The sequence below is a fragment of the Giraffa tippelskirchi genome, chromosome 6 (genome assembly GCF_054371585.1).
Source record: "Giraffa tippelskirchi isolate mGirTip1 chromosome 6, T2T-mGirTip1v1.2.pri, whole genome shotgun sequence".
NCBI classification, from domain to species: Eukaryota; Metazoa; Chordata; class Mammalia; order Artiodactyla; family Giraffidae; genus Giraffa; species Giraffa tippelskirchi.
This window is the reverse complement of record NC_137280.1, coordinates 81,116,416-81,126,032: the sequence shown is the minus strand read 5'-3', so window position 1 is coordinate 81,126,032 and position 9,617 is coordinate 81,116,416. Positions and strand designations below refer to the sequence as shown.

The 9,617-nt window shown below is 37.1% G+C and overlaps 1 non-coding gene across 1 annotated transcript; it reads left to right on the top strand.

Annotated features, from left to right (window-relative positions):
• Nucleotides 1-107, top strand: LOC145511739 (U6 spliceosomal RNA). The gene has a single exon (XR_014058120.1). It is a non-coding gene; the product is annotated as a U6 spliceosomal RNA (small nuclear RNA).
• Nucleotides 108-9,617: the final 9,510 nt, after the last annotated feature.

Genomic DNA, 9,617 nt, shown 5'->3' with positions numbered 1-9,617 from the left:
GTGCTCGCTTTGGCAGCATATATACTAAAATTGGAACGATACAGAGAAGATTAGCATGGCCCCTGCGCAAGGATGACATGCAAATTTGTGAAGTGTTCCATATTTTTAAATAAATAAATAAATAAGTAAAAAAGCTGACAAATGAGATGACTCCTGGAGCTTTGAAAGGCTCTGACATATTCCTGAGAATCTAGAAGGCCACACACATGTAGTTTGTGCACATACTCAGGGAAGATATGAGAAAGCCCTAAGCCCTCAGCTCTGGCTGACTTTGAGGTTCTGCAGAAGCAGACAGCAGAGTTGTCAACTGCCTGAGTGCTAAAGGCATGTGCCAACATGCACACAAAGCCCTCTGGCAAAGAATGAGAAATTTATTAGTTCCAGATGTTTGAAGAATCCCCATCAGTCATTAGCTGATAACCAAGTTCATCAACAGACAACAAAGAATACAGACTTTACAGAACTAGTTCAAAATAGTCACTTCAGTTCAGTTCAGTTCAGTTTAGTCGCTCAGTCTTGTCTGACTCTTTGCGACCTTATGAACTGCAGCACACCAGGCCTCCCTGTCCATCAACAACTCCTGGAGTTTACCCAAACCCATGTCCATGGAATCGGTGATGCCATCCAGCCCTCTCATCCTCTGTCGTCCCCTTCTCCTCCTGCCCTCAATCCTTCCCAGCATCAGGGTCTTTTCCAATGAGTCAGCTCTTCGCATCAGGTGCCCAAAGTATTGGAGTTTCAGCTTCAACATCAGTCCTTCCAATGAACTCCCAGGACTGATCTCCTTTAGGATGGACTGGTTGGATCTCCTTGCAGTCCAAGGGACTCTCAAGAGTCTTCTCCAACACCGTAGTTCAAAAGCATCATTTCTTCAGTGCTCAGCTTTCTTTATAGTCCAACTCTCACATGCATACATGACTTCTGGAAAAACCATAGCTTTGACTAGACAGAGCTCTAAACAACAACAAACAAACAAGAAAAACAACAAGCCCTGGGAAAGGGGAAATTCTAATTCTAAGAATCATCACATTATAATATTTTAAATATTTAGTTTTCAACAAAAAAAATAATGTCATGCAAAGACAAGAAATTATGGCAATTCATGGGGGAAAGAAAAATGATCAACTGAAATTCTTTCTGAGGGAGAACAGACGTTGAAATTTCTAAACAAAGCCTTTAAACTACCTACTTTTAAAATGTTCAAAGAGCTAAAGGAAACCACACCTAAAGCACTAAAATAAAGCATAAAAACAATGTTTCCTCAAATAGAAGATATTAATATTGAGATAGAAATTATAAAAATAAAACAAATAGAAAGTCTAGAGCTGAAAACTATTGGCTTCCCAGGTGGCACTAGTGGTAAAGAACCTGCCTGCCAATGCAGGAGATATAAGAGACACAGTATGGATCCCTGGGTCAGGAAGATCTCTTGGAGGAGAGCATGGCAACCCATTCCAGTATTCTTGCCTGGAGAATCCCATGGGCTGAGGAGCCCTGGCTATGGTCCATAAGGCCGCAAGGAGTCGGACACAACTGAAGCAACTTAGCATGTTCGCAAGAGCTGAAAAGTATTATACCTAAAATGAAAAAGTCACTAGAAAGGCTCAGGAACAGTTTTGAGAAAGCAGAACAAAGAACCAATGAACTTGTAGATAGGACAATTGAGATTATCCAGTGTAAGGCAGAGGGGAGAAAAGAATAAGGAAAAATGAACAGAGCCCCAGGGGTCTGTAGGATATTACAAAGAATACCAACATGTGGGACAAATGAAAAAGAAAACATAATATAACCAAGCTTTTGGAACGCAGCATAAGCAGAGCTCAGGGGAAAATTTATCGTTGTAAATGCCTACATTTAAAAATACTACTGCTAAGTCATCTCAGTCGTGTCTGACTCTGTGCAACCCCATAGATGGCAGCCCAGCAGACTCTGCCGTCCCTGGGATTCTCCAGGCAAGAACACTGGAGTGGGTTGCCATATCCTTTTCCAATGCACGAAAGTGAAAAGTGAAAGTGAAGTCGCTCAGTCGTGTCCGACTCTTAGTGACCCCATGGACTGCAGCCTACCAGGCTCCTCCATCCATGGGATTTTCCAGGCAAGAGTACTGGAGTGGGGTGCCATTGCCTTCTCCAACATTTAAAAATAAGACAGTCTCAAATTAATAACTTTATACACTAAGGAACTAAAAAAAATAGCAAACTAAACTGAAAGAAGAAACAACATAGTAAGATTAAAGCAAGGATCATTGAAATGGAAAATAGAGAAAAATGATAAAAACCAGAAGTTGGTTTTTTGAAAAGATCAGTAAAATTCAAAAACATTAGCTATACTAAGAAAAAAAGAGAGAAAGTGCAAACAAGAAGAAATAGAACTGGGGACATTACTATCAACCTCAGAGAGATAAAAAGCATTTTAAGAGAGTACTATGAACAATTGCACTCTAAAAATTAGATAACCTAGCTGAAAAAAACAAACTACAAAAATTGACTCAAGAGGAAATAGAAAACCATAACAGACTTATACTATAAATCAGTAATGAAAACTTTCCCAAGAAAGAAAAATCTAGGGTCAAATGGCTTCTCTGGGTGAATTCTACCAAACAGTTAAAGATTAACAACAATCTTCCTGAAGCTCTTATAAAAATCAGTTCTGTTCAGTCACTCATGTCCATTGAGTCGGTGATGCCATCCAACCATCTCAACCTCAGTTGTTCCCTTCTCTTGTCTTCAATCTTTCCCAGCATCAGGGTCTTTTCTAATGAGTCAGTTCTTCACATCAGGTGGCCAAAGTATTGGAGCTTCAGCCTCAGCATCCGTCCTTCCAATGAATATTCAGGACTAATTTCCTTTAGGATTGACAGGTTTGATCTCCTTACAGTCCAAGGGACTCTCAAGAGTCTTCTCCAACACCACAGTTCAAAAGCATCAATTCTTTGGTGCTCAGCTTTCTTTATGGTCCAAATCTCACATCCATACATGACTTCTGCAGAAACCATAGCTTTGACTAGATGGAGCTTTGTCAGCAAAGTAATGTCTCTGCTTTTTAATATGCTGTCTAGGTTGGTCATAGCTTTTCTTCCAAGAAGCAAGTGTCTTTTAATTTCATGGCTGCAGTCACCATCTGCAGTGATTTTGGAGCCCAAGAAAATAAATCTTTCACTCTTTCCATTGTTTCCCCATCTATTTGCCATGAGTGATGGGACCCTGATGCTATGATCTTAGTTTTCTGAATGTTGAGCTTTAAGCCAACTTTTTCACTCTCCTCTTTCACTTTCATCAAGAGGCTCTTTAGTTCTTCTTCACTTTCTGCCATAAGGGTGGTGTCACCTGTATATCTGAAGTTCTTGATATTTCTCCTGGCAATCTTGATCCCAGCTTGTGCTTCATCCAGCCCAGCACTTCTCATGATGTATTCTGCATATAAGTTAAATAAGCAGGGTGACAGTATACAGCCCTGATGTACTCCTTTCCCCATTTGGAACCAGTCCGTCGTTCCATGTCCAGTTCTAACTGTTGCTTCTTGACCTGCATACAGATTTCTCAGGAGGCAGGTAAGGTAGTCTGGTATTCCCATCTCTTTAAGAATTTTCCACAGTGTTGTGATCCACACAGTCAAAGCCTTTAGTGTAGTCAATAAAGCAGAACTAGATGTTTTACTGGAATTCTGTTGCTTTTTCTATGATCCAACGGATGTTCGCAATTTGATCTCTGGTTCCTCTGCCTTTTCTAAATCCAGCTTGAACATCTGGAATTTCTTGGTTTACATACTGTTGAAATCTAGCTTGGAGAATTTTGAGCATTACTTTACTGGCGTGTGTGATGAATGCAATTGTGTCATAGTATGAACATTTTTGGCATTGCCTTTCTCTGGGATTGGAATGAAAACTGACCTTTTCCAGTCGTGTGACTGCTGCTGAATTTTCCAAATTCGCTTTCATAGTGAGTGCAGCACTTTCACAGCACATCTTTTAGGATTTGAAATAGCTCCACTGGGATTACATCACCTCCACTAGCTTTGTTCATAGTGGTGCTTCCTAAGGCACTTGACTTCACACTCCAGGATGTCTGGCTCTAGGTGAGTGATCACACCATTCTGGTTATCTGGATTATGAATATCTTTTTTATATAGTTCTTTTGTGTATTCTTTCCACTTCTTCTTAGTATCTTCTGCTTCTGTTAGGTTCATACTGTTGCTGTCCTTTATTGTGCCCATCTTTGCATGAAATGTTCCCTTGGTATCTCTATTTTCTTGAAGAGATCTCTAGTCTTTCCCATTCTATTGTTTTCCTCTATTTCTTTGCATTGATCACTTAGGAAGGCTGTCTTATCTCTCCTTGCTGTTCTTTGGAACTTTGCATTGAGATGGATATGTCTTTCCTTTTCTCCTTTTCTTTTTACTTCTCTTCTTTATTCAGCTATTTGTAAGGCCTCCTCAGACAACCACTTTGCCTTTTCACGTTTCTTTTTCTTGGGGATGGTTTTGATCACGGCATCCTGTACAATGTTGTGAACTTCCATCTGTAGTTCTTCAGACACTCTATCAAATCTAGCCCCTTGAATCTTTTGTCACTTCTACTGTATAATTGTAAGGACTTTGATTTAGGTCTTAACCTGAATGGTCTACTGGTTTTCCCTACTTTCTTCAATTTAAGTCTGAATTTTGCAACTATACACCAACAAAATAGACAACCTAGAAGAAATGAAAAAATTCTTAGGAAGGTACCACCTTCCAAATATGAGCCAGTAAGAAATAGATAATATGAACAGACCAAACACAAATACTAAGGTTGAAACTGTGGTTTAAAGATTCCCAACAAACAAAAATCCAGGACTGATGACTTCACAGGTAAATTCTATCAAAGATTTAGAAGAGTTAATAACTATCCTTCTGAAACTCTTCCAAAAATTTGCAGAGAAAGGAACACATCCAAACTCATTCCATGAGGCCACAATCACCCTGATACCAAAATCAGACAAAGATACCATAAAAAAAGAAAATTGAAGGCCAATTAAAATAAATTTTAAAAATAAAATAGAAGTAGATGTAAAATTAAAAAAGCAAAGAAAATTGCAGGCCAATATCACTGATGAACATAGACTCAAAAATCCTCAACAAAATGCTAGCAAACTGATCCAATAACACATTAAAAGCATTATATACCATGGTCAAGTGGGATTTACCTCACGAGTGCAGGGTGTTTTCAATATCCACAAATTAATCAGTGTGATACATTACATTAACAAACTGAAGAATAAAAACCATATGATCATCTCAATAGGTGCAGAAAAACTTCTGACAAAATTCAACACCAATTTATGATAAAATTCTCTCCAGAAAGTGGGCATAGAGGGAACATAACTCAATATAATAAAGGTCATATATGAGAAAACCACAGCCACTCTCATACTCAATGACAAAGAGCTTAAAGCATTTCCTCTAAGATCAGGAAGAAGACTAGGATGTCCACTCTTGCCACTTTTGTTTAACATAGTTTTGGAAGTCCTAGCCACAGCAGTCAGAGAAGAAAAAGAAAGAAAAGCAATCCAAGTTGGAAAAGAAGTATTCAAATTTTCCCTCTTTGCAGATGATATGATACTATACATAGAAAATTCTAAGGATGCTGCCAGAAAAGTACTAGAGCTCATCAACAAATTCAGTAAATCTGCAGAATATGAAATTAATACACAGAAATCTGTTGCATTTCTAATACACTGACAGTGAAAGTTCAGAGAGAGAAGTTAAGGAAACAATCCCATCTACCATTGAATCAGCAAGAATCAAGTACCTAGGAATAAACCTACCTAAGGAGGGAAAAGAGCTATACTCCAAAAACTATGAGACACTGATAAAAGAAATCAAAGATGACACAAACATTTGGAAAGATATTCCATGTGCTTGGATTGGAATAATCAATATTGTCAAAATGACTATACTATCCAAGACAATATACAGATTCAGTGCAATCCTTCTCAAAATACTAATGGCATTTTTCACAGAACTAGAACAAAAAAAATATTTTAATTTGTATGGAAACACAAAAGACTCCAAATAGCCAAAGCAATCCTGGCAAAGAAAAATGAAGCTGGAAGAATCAGTCACCTGGTGTCTTTAAGTTGAAGGCAATGCTTATTTACTATTCCCAAAATCCTAGGGCCCTTAAAATTTACACTAAATCTACTCTGCTTATGCTCTATAAATGGAAAGACAAAACCTGGATGACAGAATATCTAGTTACCCCATGGTTTACTGAATATGTTAAGCCCACTGTTGATACCTACCACTCAGAAAAAAAAAAAAAAAAGATTCTTCTCAAAGTATTATTGCTCATTTAACACTCACCTGGTCACCCATGAGCTCTGATGGAGATGTACAATGAGATTAATGTTGCTTTCATTCCTTTAACACACTATCCAGTCTGCAGCCCATGAAACGATGATTAATTTCAACTTTCAACTCTTATTATTTAGCAAGTACATATTGTAAAAATATTTTGGAAGAAGTTGATTCCAACCCAAGTTGATGACTTGGAAAGGTTCAAGAATTTAGCAGAGGAAGTCACTGTAGATGTAGCACAAGTAGGGATAGAGCTAAAATTAGAAGTAGAGCCCAATATGTGATTGAATTGCTACAATTTCACGGTAACACTTTAATGGAGGAAGAATTTTTCATATGGATGAGCAAGAAAAGTGATTTCTTGAGATGAAATCTATTCCTGATAAAGATACTGTGAAGACTGTTGAAATAACAACAAAGGATTAAGAATATCATGTAAATTTCATTGCTGCCTTATTTTAAGAAGTTACCACCGCCACCCAAACTTTGGCAACCACCAGTCTGCTTAGTCAGCAGCCATCAACATCAAGGCAAGAGCTTCCACCAGCAAAAAGATTATGACTTTTTGAAGGCTGATGATGTGTAGCATTTTTAGCAATAACGTATTTTTAAGGAAGGTATGTACACTGTTTAAACTTAATGCTATTGCACTTAATAGACTACAGTATGGTGTGAGCATAATTTTTAAAAATTATTTATTTAATTGGAGGCTAATTACAATATTGTGATGGTTTTTCCATACATCAACATGAATAAGCCATAAGTGTTCATGTGTGGCCTCCCTCTTGAACACCCATCCCATCTCTGTCCCCACCTCATCCCTATAGGTTGTCATAGAGCAATGGCTTTGAGTTCCCTGTGATATACATCAAACTCCCACTGGCTATCTGTTTTATACATGGTAATGTATAGGTTTCAATGCTATTCTCTCAACTGATCCCACCCTCTCCTTCCTCCACTGTGTCCAAAACTCTGTTCTTTATGTCTGTGTCTCCTTTGAACATAACTTTTATATGTACTGGGAAACCAAAAAATTGTATGACTTGCTTTCCTGCAATATTCCAAACCTATATTTCTGAGGTATGCCTCAGATATGTGGCAGAGGTCCGACTCCATTTTTTTGCAAGTGAATATCCTGTTGGATATTTAGAAGATCTCTATGGTAGGTGATACTTGGGCAGAGACTGAATGAAAAATATGATAAAGTAATATGGGTATCTACCAGACAGAGGAGACAACAGTTTGAGACCCCAGATACAGACTGGTGACACGAATTAGTCAAGGAATGAATATAGATGTTTCTTCTGGAGTACAGCATATATATATATATAATTTTTCTGTTGAATAAAATTGCAGACAAAAATATAATTGGAGGTGAGGCAAGAATAGGATTTGAATAGACCATTCAAACCATAGCAGGTTTGGAACAGTCCTGATAAAAAAATAACAGCATAATTTAAAAGACATGATTATTTACTAGATACCTACATATGGATAGATATGAGAGAGAGAAAGTGAGAGAGACAGGCAGACAGAACTTCTATTAAGAAACGTGAAAGTGGTGACAACTCAAAACCTATGGGATGCAGCAAAAGCAGTTCTAAGAGGGAAGTATATAGCAATACAATCCTACCTCAAGAAACAAGAAAAACATCGAATAGACAACCTAATTTTATACCTAAAGCAACTGGAAAAAGAAGAAGAAAAAAACCCCAAAATTAGTAGAAGGAAAGAAATCATAAAGATCCAAGCAGAAATAAATGAAAAAGAAATGAAAGTAACAATCGTAAAGATTAATAAAACTAAAAGCTGGTTCTTTGAGAAGATAAACAAAATTGACAAACCCTTAGCCAGACTCATCAAGGAAAAAATAGAGAAGAATAAAATCAACAAAATTAGAAATGAAAAAGGAGAGGCTACAACAGATAATGCAGAAATACAAAGGATTATAAGAGACTATTATGAACAACTATATGGCAATAAAATCGATAACCTGAAAGAAATGGATAGATTCAATCTTCCAAGACTGAACCAGGAAGAAATAGAAATTATGAACAACCCAATTACAAGCACTGAAATTGAAGCTGTGATCAGAAATCTCTCAAAAAACAAAAGCCCAGGACCAGATGGCTTCACAGGAGAATTCTATCAAACACTTAGAGAAGAGCTAATGCCTATCCTTCTAAAGCTTTTTCGAAAAACTTCAGAGGAAGGAGCATTTCCAAACTCATTCTACAAGGCCACCATCACCCTGATAACAAAACCAGACAAAGACAACACAAAAAAAGAAAACCATAGGCCAATATCACTGATGAACATAGACGCAAAAATCCTCAACAAAAGTTTAGCAAACAGAATTCAGCAACACATCAAAAAGCTCATACACCGTGATCAAGCTGGGTTTATAACAGGGATGTAAGAATTCTTCAATATATGCAAATCAATCAATGTAATACACCATATTAACAAATTGAAAGATGGAAGCCACATGATCATCTCAGTAGATGCAGAAAAAGCCTTTGACAAAATTCTGCACCTATTTATGATTAAAACTCTTCAAAAAATGGGCATAGAAGGAACCTACCTCAACATAGTAAAGGCCATATATGATATGCCTATAGCAAACATTAGTTTCAATGGTGAAAAACTGAAAGCATGTCCCCTAAGATCAGGAACAAGACAAGAGTGTCCACTTTTGCTGCTATTATTCAACTTAGTTCTGGAAGTCCTAGCTACAGCAATCAGAGAAGAAAAAGAAATAAAAGGAATCCAAATCAGAAAAGAAGAAGTAAAGCTCTCACTGTTTGCAGATGACATGATACTGTACATAGAAAACCCTAAAGATGGTATCAGAAAATTACTATAGCTAATCAGTGAATTTAGCAAAGTTTCAGGATATAAAATCAATACACAGAAATCACTTGCATTTCTATATACTAACAATGAAAAATCAGAAAGAAATTAAGGAGTCAATCCCATTCACCATTTTTGTAATGAAAAGAATTAAATATCTAGGAATAAACTTACCTAAAGAGACAAACAACTGTACACAGAAAATTATAAGACACTGATGAAAGAAATCAAAGATGACATAAATAGATGGAGAGATATTCCATGTTCCTGGGTAGGAAGAATCAATATTGTGAAAATGACTATACTGCCAAATGCAATCTACAGGTTCAGTGTGATCCCTATCAAACTACCAATGGCATTTTTCACAGAACTAGAACAAAAATTTCACAATTCATATGGAAACACAAAAGACCCTGAATAGCCAAAGCAGT